Genomic DNA, 27181 nt, shown 5'->3' on the forward strand with positions numbered 1-27181 from the left:
AGTATATGGAATCCAGGAACGAAGGAAGAAGAATATTTTTATATATGGAGTAGAAGAAGTTGTGAAAGAAGAAGTGACACTAGTTTATAAGGTGGTGGAGATGATACAGAACAGAATGAAGATAAACTTTAGCGAGGCAGATATTGATGAGGTCCAGGGAGTGGGGAGAGCAGAACGGAGAGGGGGTAGGCCAATTAAACTGATGTGTATATCTACTCTGATGGCAGAGATTGTTCTAAGGAATGCAGGGAACCCAAAAGAAGAGAAGATCTGGATGAAACAGGATGTAGGCAAGGAGGCGAGCAGAGATTTTAAAGTACTGAGAAGATACATGGGGAGAGCGAGGCAGCAAGGGCTGAGGGCATTCATTAGAGGCCAACAGCTGGTGGTGAGGAACAGCAGATGGTCAAGAGAATGGTCGGTGGTAAGTTACAGGAAATGGACAAAAACTATCTACAGACTGTTATACAAACGGTAGCGGAAGGTGTAAGAAGAGATGTGGAGGGTCCGGCTGGTGATGACTGGGCAAAGGCTGTAGGTGATGAGAGGAGTAAAGTCCAGGGCGAGGTAAGAAGGGTCAGCAGGGAAGAATGGAAGGACGAGGAAGTGGCTGATCAACGAGCGGTGAGAAGAGGGGGCAGCAGAGCAACACTGGCAAGTGTTGTGGTGGTAGGGGAGGAGAAAGCCGGAGAGAGGTAATGAGCTTAAGTCTAAAAGATCTGTGGGGGAAGAAAAGCACAGGGCAGGAGGAGGGGGGTTAGAGAATTGGCCAAGATGTCCAAAAAGGTAGAGAGCGGTGAGGAAAGAGAAGGAATGCGAAGAACTAGAAGCAAAATGACAAATACAGGGGATTTAAATAGAAATAAGGGAGAAAAAGGGAAGATAAAAGAGGCTAGCAGATAGCTAAGGTGGAAGATAGACCTTGTAAATATTGAAGGGATAGTAAGCAAGCTGGGTAATGAAGAGGTCGGTAAGCTGGTGGAGATTTTCGATATAGTGGCCCTACTAGAGACATGGCTTGAAGAGGGGAAGATTTAACATGGAAAGGATTCGTGGTAAGGAATACAATGAGGAAGAAGCAGGGAAGGAGGGGAAGAAATCAATACTTGTAAAGGAAGGAATAAGTGATCTAATAGTAGAAATGGAGATGTAGGTTAGATTTATGATGGATGGAGGAGAGGAGAAGAAGGTTTCATGTACAACCATCCGAGAGGCTCGACGTAGGCAAATTTACATTTGTTTGAAGGATTGATGGAAGAAATAAATATTATTAGCAGAAAATATGAAGAGGATGGATTAATTTTGTTAGGGGATTGGAATGCGAGAATAGCAAGGAGGGATGGGTAGCAGGAGAAGTGAAACAGCTATGGGCAGAAGATGCTAGAAGTATGTGGGGTGAGCAACTTTAACAGGTGATGGAAAGGGGATTGGGAAGGGAAAATTAAATATATTACGAGGCTGATTTGGTAATCAGCTCAGAAGATATGTCAGAGTAAGCAAGACTGAAGTTATTGACTGGATGGAATCACACCATTCCCCAGTATGTAATCGTGAACAGGAGAGACGTAGAGGAGAGGGGAATAGGAGAAGAGAGAAGGAGATAAGGTGTATAATTCCTAAGTATATATGGACAAAGGAGGGCAAATCAAAGTTAAATAACTACTTTGAAGATACAGAATTTCAGATTATTAGGATAGGGATCGATGTAGCATTAGAGGGTAATAATGTTGATAGGGCATTAGAGTTTCTGGAATATCCTTGCAGGAGAGTGGCAGACAAAAAATCATGTAGGAAGAAGATTAGAGGGAGAGAGTTGGTACAATAACGAGTGTAGGGAGAAGTGGAAACTAGTTATGACAGCTCTAGGTAAGTATAGGAATTACGGAGGGAGAGCCTTAAGGGAACAGTTATGCAGGTTGCAAAAGGAACTTAAGAAAATGCTACTTGAGAGAAAGAAAGCTTGGCAAAATGTCCAAACGGAAGTGATGAACAGGAAATACAAAGACAGGGAAGGAGATAAGGTGTGGACAGGACCAAACAGAAGTAGACGTTCAAAATCAAAAATTGAGTATGGAACATGGGTGAAGTATTTCCAGAAACTATTAGGAGAGAAGGACGGATGGGTAAGGACAGAAGGAGGATATGAGGTCGAAAGGGGGTTAGAGGTGGGTAGTCCTGAATTGGATAAAGGAATAACAGACGATGAGTTGGTGGAAGTGATAAGTAAATCAAAGAACAGGACAGCTGGGGGGAGGGGAATTGGGATAACAAATGTTTATTGGAAGGAAGTAATAAAGAATAGTCAGATGAAGGAGAGTTTGGTTACATTTCTAAATAAGGTATTCGATGGGGAAAATTTTCTGAAAGAAGGGCAGAAAGGAACCATATGTCCTATTTATAAAAACAAAGGAGAGATGACCAGCCCCAGCAATTATAGAGGTATAACCTGGAGCAAGGTATACATGGGTATCTTGGCAAATATGCTGAGGAAGTGGGCGGAAGACTACTCTATTTTATCGATATTTCAGTGGAGCTTTAGAAAAGGCCCCCTGTGGGTGGGGGTGGTAGAATAACACCCACCATATCCCCTGCCTGTTGTAAGAGGTGACTAAAAGGGGCCCCAAGGGCTCTGAACTTTGGAGCGTGGGTTGGCGACCACGGGACCCATAGCTGAGTGCTGGCATTGCTTCCACTTACTTGTGCCAGGCTCCTCATTTTCATCTATCATATCCAACCTTTCTTGGTCAACTTTTGTTCTTTTCTGACCCTGACACTATTAGGCTTGCGAGGGCTAGGGAGTCTTTCCTTCCCACGCCCTTCGTGGCCCTTGTCTTTCTTTGGCAGATACCTTCACTTTTTGAAGCTCGGATCCCTTCCATTTTTTCTCTCTGATTAGTGTTATATAGAGGATGGTTGCCTAGTTGTACTTCCTCTTAAAACAATAATCACCACCTTTAGAAAAGGGAGGAAGACGACGGATAACTTAATAATTTTTAGAACAATAATAGATAAATACGTGAGTAAAGAAGGTACCAAAGTGATTATAGCTGCTATAGATTTTCAGAAAGCGTTTGATACAGTGAGCAGGGAGGCCTTGTTTGAAAGACTGCAAAGGGTAGGGTTGGGGAAGAAGAAGAGTAGAGCGATTAAAAGCATTTATGAAAAATGTCTATTGTAGCATTAGGGTACAGGATGGGGTGGTTAGTGGATTAATTGAATCGAAAGCTGGACTGAAATAGGGATGTAAATTGTCGCCAATTCTTTTCTTGTTGTTTATAAACGATTTATTAGGTGGCCACGGGGAGAGAAAATGGGCCTGTCCAGTTGTAGGGACACAAGAAATCCCAGGGTTGATTTCTGCTGATGAAGTATTATTGCTGACATTGACTGCTGGGGCTTGCAAAAGAGTTTAAATGAGGTTTGTAATTTTGCAAAGAAATGGTCACTGGAGAAAAATAGTTGGCAATACAAAGGTGATGGTTTGCAGGAAAGGTAACAAAAGAAACCCGGGAGGAAGTGGATAATAAAGGGGGAGGAAATTGAGGTGGTGGATATGATGGAGTATCTGGGTCTGATGATGAGTAGAAATGGTAGTTGGGCTGATCAAATTAGGCGAGCCTAATGGAAAGGCCAAGCAGCACTCTCAGTAATTAGTAATTGGAAAATAGATTTAGGGGTGTAGATTACGGCATACAAAGAATGGTGTTTAAGTCAAAGGTGAAGAGTAGAATGCTCTAAGTGGCAGAGATCTGGGGGGTTGAGAAAGATTGCGGCATGTTAGAACAGATAGGGAGTAAGTTTAGCAAGACTGTTATGGGATTGATATAGATGTTGATTCCCATAGGGAACATGAAATATTTGTCCTGAATGAGTAAAGTTATAATACCAATATAATGGTCCGTTATTGGACGTTATAAATTTTCCAGCTACTTCATTCTTGGTTGCCTGCGTTCCGCTCTCGTGTGCTAAGTTGAGCTCATCAGTTGGTACTTAGCACAGCTACCACCAAGTGGTAACGAAGTGGTAAGCAAGTGGTAGGTGTGCTAAGTACTAACTGATGAGCCCAACTTACCACATGAGGGCGAAACGCAAGCAACCAAGAATGAGTTAGCTGGAAAATTTATAATGTCCAATAACGGACCATTATATTGGTATTGTTATGGGGTTGCCGTTTTGCGCTGTGAACGCAGGAGTAAGTGTTATGTGTAATGAGTAATATAAAGAGAGATGTTTTAAAAAGGGTGCTTGGTTACTAGTGCAGATTAAGAAAAGATCAAGGGGGCCTAATTCTGCAGTCTGCTTACCAGTATCAAATGAAGAGCAATTATGGTGATTACTGGGCAGACAAGGTAAAAAATGCTTTTGATAGAATATATGATATCGAATGGGAGAGGAGGAGAGGTGTATATTGAAATCATGTGATTAAGAAGGCAAGAAACATTGCAGAACAAGAGCTGTTGGCCGAATGCAGAATGAGAGCTACCCTAAAGATGTTTATGAGGGTTAATCAGGTATTGAATCTGAATGTGGCAAATGTGAACAGGACAATGAGAAGATGCTCAATATGGTGGTTTTTAGGAATGTATATGAACAGAGTTAAAAGAAAATATGGTGTGCTTATTATGTGGTGATGAGAGAGAGGATTTTCATTTACTGACAGAATGTAAGGAAACAGTTGAAGAGAGATGTATATTTATGACTGAGCAGCAGTTGAAGATAATTGCTCAACCGTGTAATGAAGATGAGCTTTTAAAGTGGTTACTGGCAGAATGGAAGTGTGCAGGAAATTTATGCAAGATTTTGAGCAGAATTAGGAGTAGATGTACAGCCGCATTAAAAGCTAAATCTCAGGTGTGTCAAGTGGAGAGAGACAATGAACTAGGGAGTGGGTAATCCTGACGCATGAAAGGTGAAGAAGATCAATCGACTCAGTGCAGGACTACTGGCTAACAGAGGGAGAGGAAGGGAGGTGGTGAGCACGTGTGTTCCCGTGAATGAGGTCTTATGAGATACGGTAACACGTGCAACCATTCACCCAGCAAGTAGCTTGTATTGCAATGTTTGCTGTGTTACCATTGATTCGTTTTTGTGTTTTAGTTTTTAAAAATTTGTATTTCTATTTTCTCCATAGAGATCATTATGTTCAGTAAGTGTACAGATCTGGAGAAAATAAAGGTTATTGACACCACCACCACTCACAACTGAGCTACAACAACTTGACCAACCCTCTTTATATACATCCTGGCTATGATTCTGGGTTCTTACAATATAGTATTAACACAAGACACCTGTAAGGTAGTCTTTAGCAAGTCCACATTCTAGAGATCTCCTGAAACAAGTTTTACATTATGGTGTAATACCTAAAGATATCTAGAAATACCTAGAATTTATTATTATACAGATGTCCTTGCTACATCAATGTTTGAGAGTTCACTTGAGTCAACACACATACATCCAGAAGTTTCCTGAAAAACTTGGAATACATGAAAGATTATTTACAAGTGATAAACATAACATAATGAGCCATATACACATAATAAAGACATTTACAAAAAGATACAAAAGTTGAAAGCTAGAAAAGCAGCTAGAGTTGATAAGATTTCTGGGGATATAATAAAGGCTATGGGTTGGAGTATAGTGCCATATGGAGTTGCAATGGTAGTCCCAGTGTACAAGGGTAAGCAGCTGATATGTGTTGTTTGTAAGCTCTGGGAAAGCATTTTTTCTGATGATATTAAACATGTTTGTGAAGGGTTTAGGAGAGGCCATGTCATTCCTGTGAGGCTCAAGATATAATAGATATTTTGTATTCAGGAGGTCAAATGGACTGAATTGCTATTGCCCTATCCAAGGCTTTTGATTGAAAGCTAGAAAAGCAGCTGGGATTGATAAGATATAATGTCATATCTGAAATCTTGGGAGATTACTGACAAAAATGGTGGCTACTCGACTAGACAAATGAGTCGCGCATCACCTTGGACTGCAGTATGACTCCTGATATCAAGACAAGATTCTGTGCCACATGGATGAAATGGTGCAACGTTACTGGAGTCCTGTGCAATAAGAAAATTCCAGTCATCCCGAATTCTTCAAGATGAATCTTCCACTCTTGTACCGGCTGTTCTAGGCCTGTATGTGTCTTGTTGACATCGTCAGTGTATAACAACGTCCACAGATGCATTATCCAGACCATTCCTATTGCACACTGTACTGAACTTGTAGACTTCCAGTACACAAGTTAACCAAGATGACATAGGCTTCAGGCATATTGTGTAGTCTCACTGCCAGCCAATTGAGATCAAGAGGTACCCTGTCAAACGCCTTTTCCAAATCAAGAAAGGACAAGCGAATTGTCTTCCTTTTCTCATAATGTATTTCCATCAATAGACAAAGTGCATGGATGACGTCTGTTGTTTCACTGTTTTTAAACAAGCCGCACTGGTTAGATGAGAAAGTATTGGACGCATTACTTGCATTCCTTAAGCCTATATACCCTTGTACACAGTGACACCACGACTGCTGTTTTGTAACCCCCTTTTCTCTCATACATTCCTTAGTTCTGCAAGATTCTGCTTATTGGTTTCATGTTGTCCTTGGTGTGTATTTTTTTTTTTTTACAAGTTGCTTTATGTCGGACCAACACAGATAGCTCTTATGGCAATGATGGGATAGGAAAGGGCTAGGAGCGGACATGGCCTTAATTAAGGTACAGCCCCAGCATTTGCCTGGTGTGAAAATGGGAAACCGCGGAAAACCATCTTCAGGGCTGCCGACAGTGGGGTTCGAACCCACTATCTCCCAAATACTGGCCACACTTAAGCGACTGCAGCTATCGAGCTCGGTCCTCGGTGTATTCAAGTGTCTGCAGGATTCAAATGTGCTTAGCACTTTCTGTCAGATAAATCATAAATCTTATGGAAACACTTTTGTTGATCAGAAACAACTCGCTCCATCATCAACATGATAAATAGAATCTTACAGAACGTGACGATGACAATAGTGTACACAGAGCATAATGCACCACTGTTATGTGTGAAGGAGACAAGGGGCACAGGGAGCTAGACATGTTGAGTGAGATTAAAAGCGTGGGGAAACATAAGACAAAGGTGTTGACTAGAGGAGAAAGAGAAGGGAAAAGGGACAAAACCTTGAAATTGTGGAGAGCTTCTGTTCCATGTGTAATAAGTTTGGAAGTGCACGTGCAACATTTCTGGGAGTGCAAACAAAATCTTGAGAAGAAGACGTTTGGAAGACTCAGGGATGGCACATGCTTCCTTTCCATCCAGCTCTCAGCGACAGGAAAAAAGCTAATTTTAGAATGTATTCTCAGGGATTGGAAAATTCTATTTTAATATTATTGGATGCAGTGGTGTGTCTGTATGACAACTGGTTAATGATTTTTGCTGAACTGTGGGAGAGCGAGGTCTCCACAGGCTGTTTCACGGTAAGTTTAATGCTTTAACTTAGCGTCAAACGAAAATGTCTGCACACGACAGTCCCAGTTCCTCAGTTTCTCAAAATAGTTCTTTTGAGAACTACATAATGCAACTTTTTGCACCAAGCAGAGTTTGTTTTTTGTACCTTGTAAGAATAATAAATTTAATCTTGTGTCTCTTGTTTCTTTAGAATGGAATTAGCCCACCAATTCCTCAAAAAAGCTTTACAGAATCTCAAACTAAAAATGAAAGGAAATAATCAAATAGTTACTAAAGCTGATAAAGGGAATACCATGGTCATTATGTACAAACAAGATTATATGGAAAAAAACATAATTTTTTTTTCTCAGACACCTCATTCATAAAAATAAAAAACACCCCACTAACAAAACAAATCCTTAAATAACACCTCGTTCATCCTGGATGAACATGAAGCTCAGAAGCTAATTAGTATGAATCCAAGTATCCCATTACCGAGAGCCATGCCCAAAATCTACAAAAAAGGCATTCCTATAAGACCAATTATTAACTACAGAAAGAGTCCTACCTACAAAACATCAGAATTCATACAGGCTATTTTGAAGAAACACTATAGATTTTCTCATAAGAACTCCACCAAAAATTCAGTTGAATTTTGTCAAATTTCCTCAAACCTCATATTAGAGCCCCCATTATAAGATACATTCATATGACATAATTAATATGCATTCTAATATACCTGTCAACTAAACTATTAACCTAATTAAGAACAACCTATATAAATACAGCTCTTTATGCAGATATGAAACGGATGAATTCATTAATATCTTGAAATTTGTCCTCTCCAATAATTATTTCTGTCACAAGTGAACTATGTAGAGCAAGTGGAAAGACTTTATTTGTGAAGTACAATATGATGTTTTATTTATTATGACCTAACCTGTACTGTTATTTGTAAAGCATGATATAACGTAATGACCTAACCTGTACTGTGACATGTGCATTTGTAAATAGTAGAATTCTGTTCTATATTTCCTGGAAGGATCCAGAAAGTTACATGAATTATGGAACAGGGTGTGTTGTTTTGTGGGTAATGTATTCTAGAAAATATTTCTGACCGTTCTGGAAATAAGACATTCGCGATCAGGTGTATTCTAGAATGTTAGTCAAAGTTCGTGACCGAAAGTAAGGTTGTGATTGGTGAGTCTAGGTGGCGATAGGGAACTCGTGCACGCTGATTGGCTGCTCCAAGGCCGGAATTTCCTATATATAGAGAGCGAGGCAGTGTTCGAATTAATTCGGTATTCTGAATTCTGTCGGTCGTGGTCTAGATGTCAGTGAGCAGCCTATCTGGTTGACGTCGCCTGGTTACCGGGATGGCACTCCTCGGGTAAGCACTCTTGAATTCCGTTCCTGCTAAAATTTCCGTAATGTTCTGATTTGCTTTTCATACAGGAGTTTGCCCTAACCTCGCCTACATTCGCCAAATTAGTTACTTATGACGCCTTAGTTTATCAGCTGGGCTTACCTGTTTGTTTGCGAGGCATTCCCAATTCGTGTTTCACTAAGATATGTAGGTTGTAGTTTAATATTATTTCTCTTGGGGTTTGCCTCTGGTAGTTCTGTATCACTTGAGGTACGCTAGATTTTGGAGAACCTGTTTCAGTTCACTGTAAATTGCATTGTACAACTGCATTGGTAACTAGATGTATAGTTGATTTGAAATTTGAATTTACACTGCTACGAAAGTATTATCAAAGAACCTCTAAGCTATGTATATCACTGAACTTATAGTTCGTAACTTGGAATTGTATTTGGAATGTATTTGTAAAATTATTTTGTAAATAATATTTTTCAAATCTAAGGATCACGGCGATTTAATTCGGAATCCGCAATCTAAGCCATGTCCATGCCTTTGGTAGGTTCCCAGCCTTTTTCATCTTCCCGGTTTGTTGTCCACTAGTTGGCACTACTGATATTTACGTACATGTTTTTGTTGGAGATCCGCGTAATGCCAGCTACTGTTTTTCCGAGTGTAGTGATTTCTGATATTGTGAAGTTTGCTCTTACCTTCCCCTTTTAACTGTGTTTGTGCCTTGTTTTGTGTTACCACTGTAGTAGAGGTAACAATTTCTCATTTAATAATTTAATTTATTGATAGGAAGGCCTCCCTATGACGTTTTTACTATAATTGACCAAAAAGCCTCTAATGGCAAAACAATTCTAAATCATTTGAACCCTTCTTTAAAATTTACGCTAGAAATCAGAAGTTGAGAAATCACTGAATTTCCTAGATTTAACTGTCACTAGTACTAATGAGAAACTTATCTATAACATCTACACAAAAACACTCAAATCAGAGACAAACTTATTACCCTCAACAAAATGTACAAGATTACTCTTCACTGGATGAATGCACACACAGGACTTCGGGGGAACGAGAGAGCTGACTATCTTGCCAAGATTGCTGCCAGCTATAAATTTACAATAGCCTACAAATCACCACCTGTAATTCATGCCAAACAAATATTAACTGAATACTATACCACAATTTGGAACTCCATATATACCAGCTCCGAAGATTCCTTCCATACAAAATTATTCATTCCTAATATACCACACAGACTGTCCTCATCTCTCTGGCCCAACTTCATAACCACCCAGTTTATTACAAATCATGGTCGCTTTAAATCCTGTCTCCATCAAATGAACATAATGGATTCACCACTCTGCAGCTGCCTGGAAAAATCTCCACAGACTGCTCGACACCTGTTGACTGAATGCACCACGTACTCAAGAGAACGACCAGTTGTGCTATGATCAATACCCCTACCAACGATTGTGAAATACCACTGGAACACTGACGAAGTAACAGAATTCCTCAAGAAAATCTTCCACTCACTTCAATAATTTATCTATATGTTGGTATCATAACTATAAATATCCCGTGATATACTTGTAGGTGAAACACGGGTTGCAAATATATTAGCTAAATAAAAATGTTTAAAAAACCCACACAAACAGATATTACCGTAAGACGGGATTCTTTTCACCCTGAAGCCCCCCCTCCCCAATCCCTCCGCAAAAAAAAAAACCACTTTCTTCAGTTTGATCCATAGACCTTTCGGTGTCCCTTTATCGGCTAGCAATCTACAGTAAAGAAGGAAATGAATACAATTTATAGTCTAGCTATCAAGAATGGTTTTAATAAATCATTCATTGGAAAAATTGTCAATAAAATCAGAAATAAGCCTGCAACTACTCTTATGAGAGAACAAAAAAACAAAAACAAAAAACAAATAAGTACATCACATTTACTTATAATAATGATAATATATATCAAATCACAATGCTATTTAAAAGACAGAACTTTAATATAGCTTTTACGACCATCAATAATTGTTTTTTAATCATAAAATCAACATTAGATCTAAATTGTCTACAAAGTGACTTGTACCCACTGCCCCGCTAGTTACAACGGGCAAATAGGACGCAGTTTCTCTATTCGTTATGTAGAGCACATTAACACCTAAAAAATGGTAATTCTCAGCCATGAGTGATCTGACTATAACCATTCATTTTCTGACATTGAACAAGATCTTTCCGTCCTAAAAATACACTGTCTTGCGGTGGTTTCATTGCCGCCATCCTGTATTGCTTTTTAGGATGACTTCTGCATCTTGAATCAGGATTCGATATTAATTTTTTCCCATCACATCACATTTTCTAAAAAATCCTATATTACGTTTATTTCATCACATGGACTAATGCACTTCTTATGTTCTTAGGAAGTGTGTTGATTTAATTTAGATTTCCATATTCTTTTAATAATTTATTTTATTGTTTTATTAATTCGACGTCCTCCAGCTATCTCGTAGTCCTGTATTATCATGCTCAGAGTGTAGAGCCGGCAACTATGTACAACATAGCCGGCAACGTGTGGTTTTGGCCGAGTGGCGTAATTTTCTCGTTGTGCTTCATCCGCGACAATCTGAGTTGTATTTTGCTTGCTAGTGAAAAGAGATTTTTGTCTTCATAAGCGTTCTATAGGTGAGTGACGTACTGTGTTAATATTTTAATTGAACTCAATATCTATCAACATGCCACGACGTGGCTGCAAGAACAATCCAGATACATTCTGCTATGTATGTGGAAGTTTTGTGCCAAAGAAACAGTGGTGCAATATAACCAAGTTCGTGAGAAAGGCTTACTATGCCTACTTTGGCTTGAAACTTGGAGACCAAGACAAGCCGAAGGCACCACATAAGGCTTGTAGAACCTATATAGAGCAGTCACGGCAATGGGTGAATGGTAAGCGAACTGCGTTGCCATTCGGTATTCCAATGGTGTGGCGAGAACCCCCAGACCACTGTACTCACTGCTACTTCTGTGAATGTGAAGGGATTTAACAGCAGCAACAAAGGTAACATTGTGTATCCAAGCAATGTTCGATCTGCAATTTTATCCGTTTCTCATGGACCTGATACACCAGTACCACAGCGTCCAGAACATGTACAGGATTGTCCCTCTTCTGAATCTGATGCAGAAATGGCGGGCACTAACTCTAACTGTGATTTCTCTCCTGAGTGTATTGAAAAAGAACCGAGACTGTTTGAGCAAAGTGCATTAAATGACTTTGTTCGAGATCTTGGCCTTACAAAGGAATCTGCCGAGTTACTCGGGTCTAGATTTCATGAAAGGAACATGTCAACACCAGGGATGACATACAATTGGTACAGACATCATGAACAAGAATTTACACCCTTCTTTTCTGAAGAGGGAGCCTTGGTTTACTGCAACAACATTCTGGAGGTTATCTTAAAACTAGGAGCACCACAGTATGACCCTACTGACTGGAGACTTTTCATCGACGCCTCCAAGCACAGTTTGAAGTGCGTCCTTCTTCACAATGAAAACAAACTTGCATCCATTCCCGTTGCTTATTCAGTTATTATGCGAGAAACATATGGAAATCTCGAAATGCTATCGTGTATACTGAAGTTCCAGGAACACAAGTGGCCAGTGTGTGGTGATTTCAAAGTGATAGGTATTCTGTTAGGTTTACAAGGAGGTTACACAAAGCACCCCTGCTTTCTGTGCGAGTGGGACAGTCGAGCAAGGTTACATCACTGGACTCAAAAAGAAAGGCCACGTAGACAATGGATTGTAGGGTCGAAAAACATAAAACAAGAGAAAAATACTGTTACCTCCACTTCATATCAAACTAGGGCTTATGAAGCAATTCGTTGAGGCCCTAAACAATGAAGATGAATGCTTTCAGCACCTGTGTCTTCAATTCTGTGGCATCAGTAATTCCAAAATCAAGGAGGGTGTTTTCACAGGTCCAGATATCAGAAAACTTCTTTCTGATGTTAATTTTGAAGACGTTATGTGCGCTGCAGAGTGATCGGCATGGACAGCATTCTGGAATGTGGTGAAGAACTTTCTTGGAAACACAAAGGATTCAGACTACAAACAAATGGTGGATAGATTGCTTGTTTCTTTCCAAGATTTAGGCTGCAAAATGAGCTTGAAAGTGCACATTTTACAATCACATCTGGACTATTTCCCTGAGAATCTAGGAATGCTAAGCGAAGAGCATGGAGAAATATTCCATCAGGATCTACAGGCAATGGAACACAGATATCAAGGGAAATGGAACAAAAACATGCTGACAGATTACTGCTGGTTACTAAAGAGAGAAGGTCCAACTACTCCTCACACAAGAAAAGCAAGGCAAAGACGTTTCTTTTTTTTGCTAGTTGCTTTATGTCGCACCGACACAGATAGGTCTTATGGCGACGAGGGTGCAGGATAGGGCTACGAGTTGGAAGGAAGCGGCCGTGGCCTTAATTAAGGTACAGCCCCAGCATTTGCCTGGTGTGAAAATGGGAAACCACGGAAAACCATTTTCAGGGTTGCCGACAGTGGGTTTCGAACCTACTATCTCCCGAATACTGGATACTGGCCGCACTTAAGCGACAAAGACATTTCTTATACTAAAGTAGAACATTATAAAATTGAAACCGTAGACTTACCATTCTCAGTACGTTATGAGGCTTAATGCGTGGTAAATTTTGGTCCATTTGGCTGTGTTTTTCTACAGATCTGTTAACACAATACACTACACATCTTTATATTATGTTCATAAGTATACCAGTGTAAGATAGTAGTGTTCAGATGGGTGAAAATAATAAGAAAGCAGCATTCCTTACATGTGATAATAGTAATCTTGCATGTGTGCATGCTGCATATTTATCAATTTTCATTTTGAATTTGTACAAAAACCTGATGTGATAGGGGAAAAACTGACTTCAGTTCCGGAATCAGTATGCCCGAAATATAAAAGATCACTATGTAAACTTCATTGCAAGTTATGAATCTCATTCCGTATTGACGGTTATCACTTTACGAAAGAAAATATTTATAAAATCCTCCTATCAATACAAGTCAAGTCATCTGTTAGATGAAGCAAAGTCTATACATGTTTCAGCCTAATCTCAAGGCCATCTTCAGTAGTAAAACAATGATTACATAATATACAAACAAATTAAAAATCGTAAGGATGTGAAGTGACAGTGATCATGATTAGTGAGTTAAAAAGACATTGAGGTACAAAGTCCTCTCGTCTAATAGATTTTGCTGACTGTTAAATGAAAACACTATGCTGAGGAGTGTAGTGAGACCGTCAATACTACGAATAAAACGTGTATAACATCTGTAATGAGAAAAAAGGAATATATGAGTGGATGAAGAACAAGTTAAAATGATGTACAAAAAGAAAACTCATATGACTTACTTGTAACTAAAAGTTGTCGTCTCGAATGGAGATGACCTTGTCGGTCTCGAGTCACATTGACAACTAAGCCTGTGTGTGGCTTACTGTGTATCTGTGTCGATGTGGTTGGGAGGGGTAATGGAGGGGGAGGGGCAGGGAGGGACGTTGTGATTCGCGGAAGGAGGGTGTTGATGGAAGGGCGGGTCTTGTTCTAGAATGTCGGTAGTGAAACTCTTTTTTATTAATGAACTGTTCGCAGATGAGCGGAACAAAGGTTTCCAATAAAATATTTTTCTTTTCGTCGATTTAATTTAAGTTATAGACGGGATTGTTATATTGGTCGATATCTATATATATATTCTCTAGTATATTAAGTAAGGGACCTTTCTGTTCGTAATGCAGGATCTTTAAATCTTGATCAATTGTTGTGTATTTACGATTTTTTTCTCTACAATGTTCGCTCATGGCTGAGTAGCGATTATACTTTAGGGCATTAAGATGTTCGGAGTATCTTACATTGAAACTGCGGCCTGTTTGCCCAATATACGTTGAAAGACATGATTGGCATTTTAATTTGTATATTCCAGTGTTAGAAAATTTTTTGCTGTTGACAGTATGAGAATTAAACATTTTTGTATTGGTGTGAACGGTCTTGAAAGCTACTTTTAACTTGTGTTTTTTACAGATGTTCGAAATAGGATATATATTATTATTATTATTATTATTATTATTATTATTATTATTAAAGGTAAATGTGGTGAACTTCTCTTTATGGGAAGATTGTTTTTCTAAGGTGGTCTTGGGTTTATTTCTAAATTTATTGAGAATTTTATTCACGAAAGCTTTACTGAAACCATTACCTTCGACTATTGCATAAATGGTGTTGATTTCCTTTCTAAAATTCTTACGGGATAAAGGAACATTAAGAGCTATGAAAATCATACTATTGTAAGCTGTCTTCTTCTGTGTCCCTGGGTGTAGAGAAGTTTGGTGGATAGTGTTTATTATGTGAGTGGGCTTCCTGCAAATATTAAAAGAAATGGTTTTATTCTGATTGTGAGTAATAGTTAAATCGAGATAATTAAGGGAATTGTTGTTCTCGGATTCTATCGTAAACTTTATGTGTGGACCCAGGTTATTAAGTAATTCAAGAACGGTGTTGCTGTCAGTAATGTGAGAATCCAGGATAATAAAAGTATCATCCACATACCGAGTCCAATGTTTGATCCCATTAATTTTTACCTATAATGTGAGTGTATTCGAGGAAATCTACGTAAATATCAGCGAGGATTCCCGAGGCCGGTGACCCCATAGGAAGCCCCTTCTGTTGGTATATGATGTTATTAAAAGTAAAGAAGCCATTATTTAATGTAAACTTGAGGATCTGAATAAACTCCTCGATTTCCCCTATAGTCAATTTACTGAATTTGGAAAGATTGTTTTTTACTATTTCAATGGTTTTATTGACGGGTACATTCGCGTACATATTTACTATGTCAAAGGAGTGAAGGGTGTAATGTTTCGGTAACATGAGTTTTTTTATTCTATTGCAGAATTCCAGGGAATTTTTAACTGACGTGTTAGCTTGAAAGGAATAATGTGTTTTAAGAAAATTGTGAATAAATTGGGATATTTTGTACGTCGGACTACTTCTGAAGTTAATAACAGGCCTTATGGGAACATCCGCCTTGTGAATCTTCGGTAACGCTTTCGTCGTAGGTAACTTGGGATTCATGATGATCAATTTTGATTTTTCTACGTCATTAAACAAAAATAAAAAGTTCTTAATTAAAGCTTTCAGCTCTCTTTGTATTCTATTAGTAGGATCTTTTTTTACTGCGTTAAAGTTATTGTTAGTAAAGAAGAATTGTGCTTTATTTACGTAGTCACTTTTCTCCATAACTAGAGTAGCATTACCTTTATCTGCTTTAGTTACTATTAAATCGTTATCTTTAATTTTCTTTTTGAGATTGCGTATGTTGGCGACTTGTTCTTTATTGGGTTTGCCAGAACCGGTATGTTTCTGATCGAAAGATGAAAGTAACTTTCGCTTAACTTCATATCTAACCTCATTTTGAACGTCTGTAGGTAACATATTAACCGCTAATTCAGATTCAGCCAACGTAATGATTAAATCGTCGTGGTTGAAGGACGAGTCCCAGTTATGTTTTGGTCCTTAGGATCACGGTCAACTTGACTGAGGTTCACTACCGGCGGGTGAAAAACGTTCGATTCCGCGTGATTCTGCGTGTTTGGGGTATTGTGGGAAGCTTTCATTAAGTTATTCCACTTCTTGTCAAGAGTGCTTTGTTTTTTCAATAAAACCTTATCGAGTCTATTGGTGACGTGAGCGTGAAAAGAAGTCCATTCGAGAGGACATAATAAGGTCGAAACTTCTAAATGAGTGTCGTAAAGATTATTGTTAAGAAGAGCTTTTTTCTTTTGAAGGAATTTAATTTCCTCTCTTATCCAAATTTTATCCATTTTTCGTTGAGTCGCGCGGGTTTTAGCCGTGTTTCTATGAGTTTTCTTAGTAAATTTTAAGAAATTAGGTGTGATGTCATTAGTTCAGCATTTTCTTAAAAAACATAAATTTTTACCTAATTTGGCAACCTTTATCTTCAAATTACAATATAGGTTTGCTTTCTTACTAGCCTGGATGGCGTTACTATTGCAAGTTATGAATCTCATTCCGTATTGACGGTTATCACTTCACAAAAGAAAGACTACTTCATGCAATGATCGGAAAGTTTGAATTCGCAGGTAAGTGTAATTAATAAAGATGCTCTCCTTAACATATATGAAAATATTTTTATTAACATTGATAAAAAATTAACCCCAACAGAAACTAAAATGAAATCTCTGAAACTTATAACATTCTCTTTGAAGAAATCATTTTTTTTTTTCCAGAATACAAACAATTCTAATGCTTGTAATTCTTCCGTTCCCCTCTACTCGACTCCCCCTACTAGCACTCCCCTCACCCCTGCTCTGGAACACGCTGCTCCTAGCTTATAATTAACAGTAAGCAGCAGTCCCACACAGGACCGCACACGAGCCGCTCAGACAAGAGAGAAAGACATACCTGCCAACTTTTAGAAACCAAAAATAGGAAGATTTTTAATTCTTGGATTTCACCACAGTCTACGTGAAAAAAGGTCAGGATAAAAGGCATACATATCTACAGTTACAATGCGAAATGACCATTAAATTTACAATCTTAAAGTAGGAAAGCATAAAAATAGTTACAGGGTAGTTCCCTTGAACATCTTCAGCCACTATATGTATGTATGTTACATGCACCATTTTTATGATACAGAAATTGAAGACTTTTTGATGCTTTTATGACAATTGCAATCATGCGAATAATATTATTTATGTCACACTGATACACACAACAAAATGCACAATACCGTATTTTCTCTCATAATTAACGCACTTTTTTGACGAAAAATACAGGCGAAAACTTCGGATGCTTAAATTATTCAAGGAATTCAGATCTTTACAAATTATTTACAGTTCATTTACATTTAATAGATATATCAAATATAATATAAACACAATTGGTTTAACTCATTTGTGGTTATCGTCATTTGGCGTAAAATTCCGGCGTGAGATTTTTTTCTGAAAAGTCAAATAGGATACATCAGGTTAGACACATGGGTTTGAAGTACCGACACTAGAAAATATTCTTCTCATTACGAGCTGACAATAGGACCTGAATGACATACCGGCAAAAAAAGAAAACTGTCCAACACGAGAAGGACCGTATCCAATCTTGTACGAGTGACGTGTCCATCCACCCTTTTTCTTGAATACAAACGTGGATCACTTGCAGAAATTTTGTTTAGGCATTGTTCTTCGTTTCAGAACAATGTAAGGTGCAAGCTTTCTGCCATCAACTGTTACAGGAAGCATTGCAGTACCGGTATATCGTCGTTTTTTTTGCTTCCGGTAGCACGTACGATAACAATATATGTTCCTTTCTTATCGATTGTTCGACTTTGCGGCATATGGAAACTGATTGGCGTCTGACCTGCGGGAGATAATCATTTTCATCGCTTTGTGATTGAGAAGCGTAAAGTGAAGTGCACTTCTTTTTTCTTTTTTGCTAGTTGCTTTATGTCGCACCGACACAGATGGGTCTTATACGATGGGAGAGGAAAATTAGCCCCAGGGGCTCTGAACTTTGGAGCGTGGGTTGGCGACCACGGAGCCCTCAGCTGAGTCCTGGAATTGCTTCCACTTACTTGTGCCTGGCTCCTCACTTTCATCTATCCTATCCGACCTCTCTTGGTCAACTCTTGTTCTTTTCCGACCCCGACGCTATTAGGCTTGCGAGGGCTAGGGAGTCTTTCATTTTCACGCCTTTCGTGGCCCTTGTCTTCCTTTGGCCGATATCTTCATTTTTCGAAGTGTCGGATCCCTTCCATATTTCCTTCTGATTAGTGTTATATAGAGGATGGTTGCCAAGTTATACTTCCTCTTAAAACAATAATCACCACCACCTGGGAGAGGAAAGGCCTAGTAACGGGAAGGAAGCGGCCGTGGCCTTCATTAAGGTACAGCCTCAGCATTTGCCTGGTGTGAACACGGGAAACCACGGAAATCCATCTTCAGGGCTGCCGACAGTGGGGTTCGAACCCACTATCTCCCGCTGCTCTATTCCCGTATGTTTCGGCGTAACTGATCACCGTGAGTTTGTATGATGCAGTATTACTCCAATACTGTGGATTGACAATTTTGAGATCACAGAATGTCCTGTACCCGAAACACTCGTAAAACGAGTGCAGTGGGATTTCATGACGGCTAATAACAGCATGTTGCCCTGTGTTTGGAATGCCCGCTTTCGCAATAGGAAGCCTGCTACTTGAGTAGGTGACATCTCTATTTCGAAACGCAACCGGAGCTGAGTGATGGATGTTCGAAGTTTTGGGTGCGTCAGATACGTGAACTTTTCTTTTTCTCCACTTTGGACCCAAAAATATTGGGATGCGTAAATTATGCAAGGGCGTTAATTACACGAGAAAATATGGTAGTTTCCTTTATCAGACAGTAAAATGAATGGAAATTTATAGGTATCTCTGAACACTTGGAGATAACGTTTGTAATATTTTTTGGCCATAACGAGAAAAGATGCATTTGCTGGCAAGATGATGTGTTTACAGTGCACTATGTCTTCTGGTATAGCAAATTTGTTACTTTCATTGACCTGTCTCAGTCTCATCCTTGGCTTTGACAATATGAAAGTGACTGAGGTATGAGCGATGCTAGTAATACCATTTCTTATGCAGCCAGTCCCTGAATGGTGTGAAAATATCGCTCATAGGGTCGGTTGGTGCTGCCTTTCAGTGGGCTTGGCAGACTGATATGTAATAGCAATGGCTGGCTGTGAGGAAAGCAACGGGAAACTACCTCACTTCTCATTTTCCTAGTACGCCTCTTCAGTGACGCCTAAGCTATTTATGACAGCTGTTGGCGGAGCTGCAGAGGATCAAACCAGCCTTCGGGCTGAATACCCAACATACCTACATACAACGAGAAAAGAAAATGCCAGAAACTGTCACTGACACAACCCCCTTAAAAACATTCAACTCATTAAAATTATGCGCTTAAATACGCGCAACTACCACATACAAAACAATTTAATATGTCCCATACATTTTTAACATACGACTTTGACAGAGAGGGAAAGCAAAGAAATGCAAGAAAAAACATGTGGCCTACAACTCTGACGAAACTAGGCACAGAAACAACGTTAACAGCGTGTGAACAACACAATAACAAACTCATTATTTCATCCCGATTAACTGAGTCGTTAGCGCGCGCTAGCTTCTTGCTTCCAGGACGACCGCCGCCCCGAATCCCCAGCTGTATCAAACGCACACGCTGCTGTGGTGAGCGCGAAAACGATACATGAAGGCGACGGACGAAACACTCACGAAATAAAGTATTAAATAAATACGCTTGAAAATGAGGTTTCGTAAATTACACAAGCACATAAGAATTTATCCTTTATCCTAGGGGAAGAGTATTGGCCGTACTAGAGGTTATATTAGTAAAAAATCGGAAGAAGTAAAAATAAATCGGAAAATTGGAAGACGAGTTAAAAACCGGAAAGTTTCCGGGTAAATCGGAAGAGTTGGCAGGTATGGAGAGAGATAAACACGGCGGAGAAGTAATTACTCAGATGCCATAAATACCTCATTTACTTTAGAATTTTGCACAAGTCTCTTACCTTTTTAGAACTTTTCACATAACAACAATATATGGATCGGATGATTTGTCTGGCTACATAACCAGCATATTGAGTAATTCCACCTAGAAAAACAAACCCTGTTTAACCAGACACACACGTACTCAAGCTTCCATAAACTTGGGATGACATCAATCTAATTCAAGATTTATTTCCGCTTTTAGAACACTGTTTATGTTGAGTATCAAAACTCAAGCGAAATTTTATCATTTAGTAATTTGTTCCTATGACAAACATGAACTGTGTTTAGGCTGAAGAAGTCTCACAATGAAGAGACGAAGCACATTCCTTTATAAAATAGAAAGGAATAACATTGTACAGTATTGGAAAGGTGGAGTTAAGACCTTGTATCTTGCCACCTCTATTAACTATTTGAGCAAGAGTGTTGCAGGCAACGATGCTCCGTCCTCCCCATTCATTAAGTGCTGCTGGTAGCACTCAAAGACTTCTTCTTTAGGGGAGGAGATGTGTTCGTTGCCAATCCTCGAATCCCAGAAGAAACTTACTGTTATAACCAAATACAGAAAACTGTTTGATGAAGACTTTGTATCATTGGATGCATTTTATGAAGCTCCCATAATTCAATGCAACTTTGCCATGCTATTGGATTCTAACAGAACTTCAAATGTGTGGGCTTCAGCACTGTGGGTCAATGGCTATGCTGGGGCTGATAGACCTTTCGCTAAACATCCATCATGTGTTAGAGCACTTGATATAGATGTTAATTCCCATAGGGAACCTGGAAGATTTGTCCCAAATGAGTACATTTATAACAATATAGTTGGTCGGTTACTAGACATTATGAATTTTCTATTATACATTTTTTCAGGAATGAGTTAAACTCAAAAATTTATAATGTTCAATAATGGACCAACTATATTGGTATTATAAATTTACTCATTCGGGACAAATATTGCAGGTTCCCTATGGGAATCAACATCTATGCCATCCGATGGCCAGGCAGGCATCATTTTTTGAAAATGAGACAAAGTCTCTTATAATGCTTTGGCACTGCCGGTGGTTCCAAGTAGTCTACACAGTGGCCTCCACGGTATGCACTAGCCATGCGTCTTGGTAGGTGTGCTATTTATCAACTGATGAGCCAAATTTAGCACACTGGGGTGAAACGCTGGCAACCAGGAATGAGTTGGCTGGAAAATTTATAATGTCCAATAACGGACCATTTATATTGGTACTAATACACATTTGTAAACAAAATGTAATGTACAGCAGAGTACAGTTCTGTCAGGAAGAAATGGTGCACTTTTGATGTTATGTTTTGGGGAGAAACTGAGGAGCAAGTTCAGTTGACCAGCGAACACCATGCTAGGAAACCATCACCCCACTGTCGGCAGCCCTGAAAATGGTTTTCCGTGGTTTTCCATTTTCACACCAGGCAAATGCTGGGGCTGTACCTTAATTAAGGCCACGGTCGCTTCCTTCCCACTCCTAGCCCTTTCCTGCCCCATCGTCGCCAAAAGACCTAACTGTGTCGGTGAGACGTAAAGCAACTAACTAGTAGTAGGAAACCATCCACTGGATGGCAGTGTAATATCTCGAGGTACACTAGCCAAAAAGGAAGTGGCAAATAGAGTGCAGAAGAGATTTCACTTTTACCAGTAAGTACGAATAATCAAGGCTGATGTTCAATCAGTACTTCATACCAATCTTATCTATGGTATCGAAACCTGCACCCTCACTAAGAAGGACTCATCAAGGTTGCAGTTATCTGAGATGAAGTTCCTGAGATTCACAATTCAAAAAACAAAACTGGATAAGTTAAGGAATGACTTGATTAGACAGGAAAGTGGGATTGAGACATCATTGTTAGATCGGGTTAGCATGTTCAGATTGAGGTGATTTGGAGCTAACAAGGACAACTTATGTGGCAGGAAAACGGACAGTGGGAAGACCAAAAATGCACTGCATGGACATCATAAAGATGAACAGGCTTGCCAACAGTACCCAGGAAACTGGAACTGTAAAATGATGATGAATAGAAATTTGGCAAGACAGCCTACGAAATGTCCCTTCCTGCCAAATGCCAAAATAAAATAGCTTCCATGCTTGAGATGCTGCCCACCAGCTGACATCTGCTGCCTGTTCGCCCTTGCATCCTTGAGACACTCGTACACTTTCCAACAGTCAACAACTGTAACTGTGCCAGGCACAATGAGATCCATCAGTGTCTCTTTGTCTCCAACAGATAAAATGAAGACATTTTTGTGGTTCTCTCTTTCTATTTCTTCTGTAATCTTCCTTCCATGATGATGCTTTGATTTCCAAAATTTACTTTCATTGATTTCCATGACACCTACCCCTTAATTTAACTTTTTGTTATCATCTATCCATGCTACAACTAGCCCAAACTGCAAAACAGGCATTTGTGGGTTATCTAGAATGCACTATAGCACAGTGAAATAAACAACATGGTATACAGCTTCATCTACTCAAAAAAAGTTCTTTCCTCCCACTAGCTGACCATTCATATTCACACCTCCTCTGCACTGATAGCACCTGCCAACTAACTTAAAAGATGCTTCCACACTTTTTGCAATTCCCCTCTCTTCTTATTAAACTGTGCTATTTGCACAGGTTTAAGAGATCCTGCACATTATTCTGTGAAAGAGCAAAATCACCAATCTTCAACTCACAGAAAGAAAAAAACACACACACAACAACCTTCAAATAAATCTCCACATAAAGTGTGACAGTTGGTAGCACATAACGATGCTCCTATCGCCATTGTTCTCAACAACAACAACAACAACAACAACAACAACAACAACAACAACAACAACAACAACAACAACAACAACAACAACAACAACAACAACAACAACAACAACAACAACAACAACAACAACAACAACAACAACAACAACAACAACAACAACAACAACAACAACAACAACAACAACAACAACAACAACAACAACAACAACAACAACAACAACAACAACAAACCATCAACCTGTGTCTGCATTGACACCAAGCAGGAGAAAGTCAGTAACAGCTGATGTATAAGTATTGGAACTCAAAATTTACTTTTTTATGTTGCTGATGTTGATCACTTACCGTACATGTTAATAGTTTTTGAAAAATAAAAAGTAACATGAAGAAAGCACTGAACAAAGTGCCGTTATATGCTTCAGGAACATAATTTTGATATTGCATAACACTGTGGGCTTATTTCATAACACAGCATTGTGAGGGAGTCAGTTAGAAGACGGTTGGATACTGGGCCGCGCTAATGTAAGACACCAGCCGGTACCTAGCTTGTATCAACAATTCTTTCCAATTTGAACGAAGTCGCTGGGGAGAGCAGCTGCAACGCTCTTTGTTCCAGGAGTTCGAACTCGACCAATCACAAGCTGGTAGGAGGAGTTTGAGGTGCCTGGGAGCCTCCGAAGAAGTTATATCATGTTCAAGATCATTGTTTAATGTAACACCTTGTGTACAAAATTGGGTTAAATGAAGAAGTTATATCATGTTCAAGATCATGCTTTCACGTCTCTGCACAATATTTAAAATGCAATTTACCGTTGGTCTTTATAGCTATTGTTGAGAGTGAAGGAGAATTTCGTGTTGTGTATGTTTATCAGGAACTCAAGGGAGACTTCATTAGTTAACGGAACATAAAAAAATGATGAACTCTTCTCAGAAGAACTCTTAGGGTTTCACTTTACTTTTTCCTGCCTGCTGGCTCTTCAGAAATGTGTGCGCGTGCGTTTTGTATTCAGGAATCATTCAAGGCAAATATTTTCGCACTGCAAGATGTGTGGTTAAGGTTATTTTTAATATTTATAACTTTTGCTTTCTCAACGATTCATTTGTTTCTATATTCGTCCCTGTTTTTATCTCCTCGTAAGATGTGTATTGTTTAATGTAACGCCTTGTGTAATATAAATGTCTACATGCTAGCCCATTTCCCACATTTTGGCTGAAGATGACGCCAAACAGCGTCGAAACTAGTTCCAAATATGTTGTAAATAAACTATAACATTTTTGTATTGAAAAGGTGGACCCTTTTAAGTTTCCTATCTTCCATTCTCAGTTGAATACGGACAAAAATGACATTCTTAGATTTAAATCGATGAGTATAATCAAGAAGTTAATGTAAAGAACCACCTAATCGAACAACCTGGAAAACATCCACATCGTTCTTGATAAATTAGAAAATGGTGAACAGAATCTTAACAAAAACAACGAGCAAAAAAACATCTTATACGAGCATATCAGTAAATACTTGGAATGGTTAGACAGGAAACAGACAAAACGGACAAGAGATATAATCAAACACAACATCGCAACAGCTCAGCCTAATCTTCCTCCTCCCTCACTTAATATATTAGATGACGACAGAACTCTACTTCCCTTCTCTCCAAAGTATTGCACGAACTGTCAGACTGTGTCACATCGATACTACACTAGATCGCGCTCAAAAACAGACCATCTGAACAGCGCAGAATAAACATCCTTTCCAAATAAGAACGAGAGGCAAGACTGCCATTTTATAACAAAGGAGTCACCAAAGAAGTTTTACCAAACAGTCAACACAGCAATTTGTTTCATTATAACCTAAGAGTATTACTTGTGCTTATTATCCTAATGTTTTTTCTTTATACAGCTGAAGATCACCACTAAGTGGTCGAAACATGTTCTGTAAGTGTTAATATATATTCAATTTTGCCTGAGGCAAAAAATAAAGTATCGATTAGGTGGTTATTAACTTCTTGACCATATTTTGGTGACGACGCTTCATTCTGGTGATATTTGAACTAAGCCAGTTGTTATATTATTTTGACTGTGATCGTATGCACAATGCCTGTGCAGTGTAAACCTTTCCGATTTGGGAGTGATATCAGTTTAATTTAATTAAGGTGGTAACCTCTACCCAGACGATTATTAAGGTAGTGCCAAGGTGCGGGTTGGCGCATACGTTATCTAACTTTCCTAAAGATTGTATGAACGGTATCAATTATCAACGCATAAAACCCCACAGACTAATTAACTCCAGTGAATTTCTGTAAACAGCATTGGTTCGCGTTTCATGGCCGCGTGATGTCTGTATGCGTACCGCTATATTACCGCAACAAGAACTGATTGTGCCCGGACGTTGAGTACTTAATTTAAGGGTGCACAAATCGAACTAGAATTCATACACAGGCAGTAGCAAATTGACGGCCAAGCATTAAGGGTGGAATCTTCGTACACATATACTACTATAAGTACAATTCTTTCAAGAATAAATTTACTGTGTCCACCTATTCAACACGTGTACTACTAGCGGTGAAGAGAAGATACCTAACACCATCTGTATTGCAGGAGTTCAACATACCCAGGACAATGGAGACATCACCCAGGGTCGACGGAGTGACTACAGGCATCCTTGAGTTTGTCATGACCATGGCCTAAGCCGTTGTGACGATTGCAGCCATGTGAACCCCAAAGATGCTGAGATCGACACAAGTTAAGTTCTACATGTCCAAATTTTAAGCATGCCTGGGGTAGTAGTTTCATGCTAGTAAAGAACATTTGCAAATAAAGAATTTAATGTTAAATGTCAGCCAATTTGGCAGTAATTTGAATCTTATTTGACGTAAAATAAATGTTGTCCAGAGCTGTCTGCGTGAGTTTTTCTTTTATTATTTTAAGTTAGACGGGAATAAGGAAAACTGGGTCAGTGAGTCAACAGGAGTGGAGGACAGTGGAAGGCAACGGGAAATCACCACTGTAATTTTCCCAAGAAAACCCCATGGCTTTGCTCAATTCAAAATATTTCGGAGTTTCAAGTTCCCCAGTCGGATCTCCGGGGGGAACTATGTTGAGAGAAGCCTCAAGAAATGTGCGATGCTGCAAAGAACAGTACTGTTTAGGAACTTGGAATGAAAGATCCATGTATCAAGGAAAGCTGGATATAGTCAAACGAGAAATGAAGAGACTGGGCATCGATATACTGGGAATAAGCGAAGTGAAATAGATTGGTATTGGTGAATTTGCTACAGATGAGTACATGGTCTACTATTCTGGACATGAAAACCAAAGGAAAAATGGAGTTGCCCTCATAGTTAACAACAGGGTGCGTAACACTATAATGGGGTGCAATTTTAAAACTGATAGAATGATGTCTGTACGTTTTCAAGGCCAACCTTTTAACATCACACTCATACAAATTTACGCTCCAACCACAGAAGCTGAAGAGGAAGATACTGACCAGTTCTATGAAGACTTATGAGAATTGCTACAGTTAACACCAAAGAAGGATGTCGTCTTCATTATTGGCGACTGGAATGCCAAAGTAGGAAATCAAACTGTAGATGGAGTAATGGGAAAATTTGGCCTTGGCACAAGAAATGAAGCTGGACACGGACTCCTAGAATTCTGTCAAGACAACTCACTGGTCATTACCAACACAGTTTCAATTGCCCAAACGACGCCTATACACCTGGACCTCGCCAGATGGTAAATGTCGGAATCAGATTGACTACATACTTTGTAGTCAGAGGTGGAGGAGCGCTGTACAGTCATCCAAAATAAGGCCTGGGGCTGATTGTGGATCAGATCACGAGATCTTAATTTCCAAATTCCGGCTCAAATTAAAAAGGACTGACAAAGCCAAACCATCAAGAAGATATGACCTAAATAGCATACCTCTTGAATATACAGTAGAGGTTGGAAACAGATTTTTTTTTTGCTAGGGGCTTTACGTCGCACCGACACAGATAGGTC

General features: G+C 39.2%; 1 protein-coding gene and 1 pseudogene across 2 annotated transcripts in view; one reads left to right on the plus strand and one right to left on the minus strand.

Moving 5' to 3' along the window:
• Window positions 1-27181, minus strand: part of AspRS-m (aspartyl-tRNA synthetase, mitochondrial) — a 348037-nt gene that overhangs the window by 2380 nt on the left and 318476 nt on the right. The gene's annotated exons all lie outside the window — the stretch shown is intronic.
• LOC137501518 (craniofacial development protein 2-like) lies at window positions 26304-27150 on the plus strand (annotated as a pseudogene).

Source organism: Anabrus simplex, chromosome 7, assembly GCF_040414725.1.
Source record: "Anabrus simplex isolate iqAnaSimp1 chromosome 7, ASM4041472v1, whole genome shotgun sequence".
Taxonomy (NCBI): Eukaryota; Metazoa; Arthropoda; class Insecta; order Orthoptera; family Tettigoniidae; genus Anabrus; species Anabrus simplex.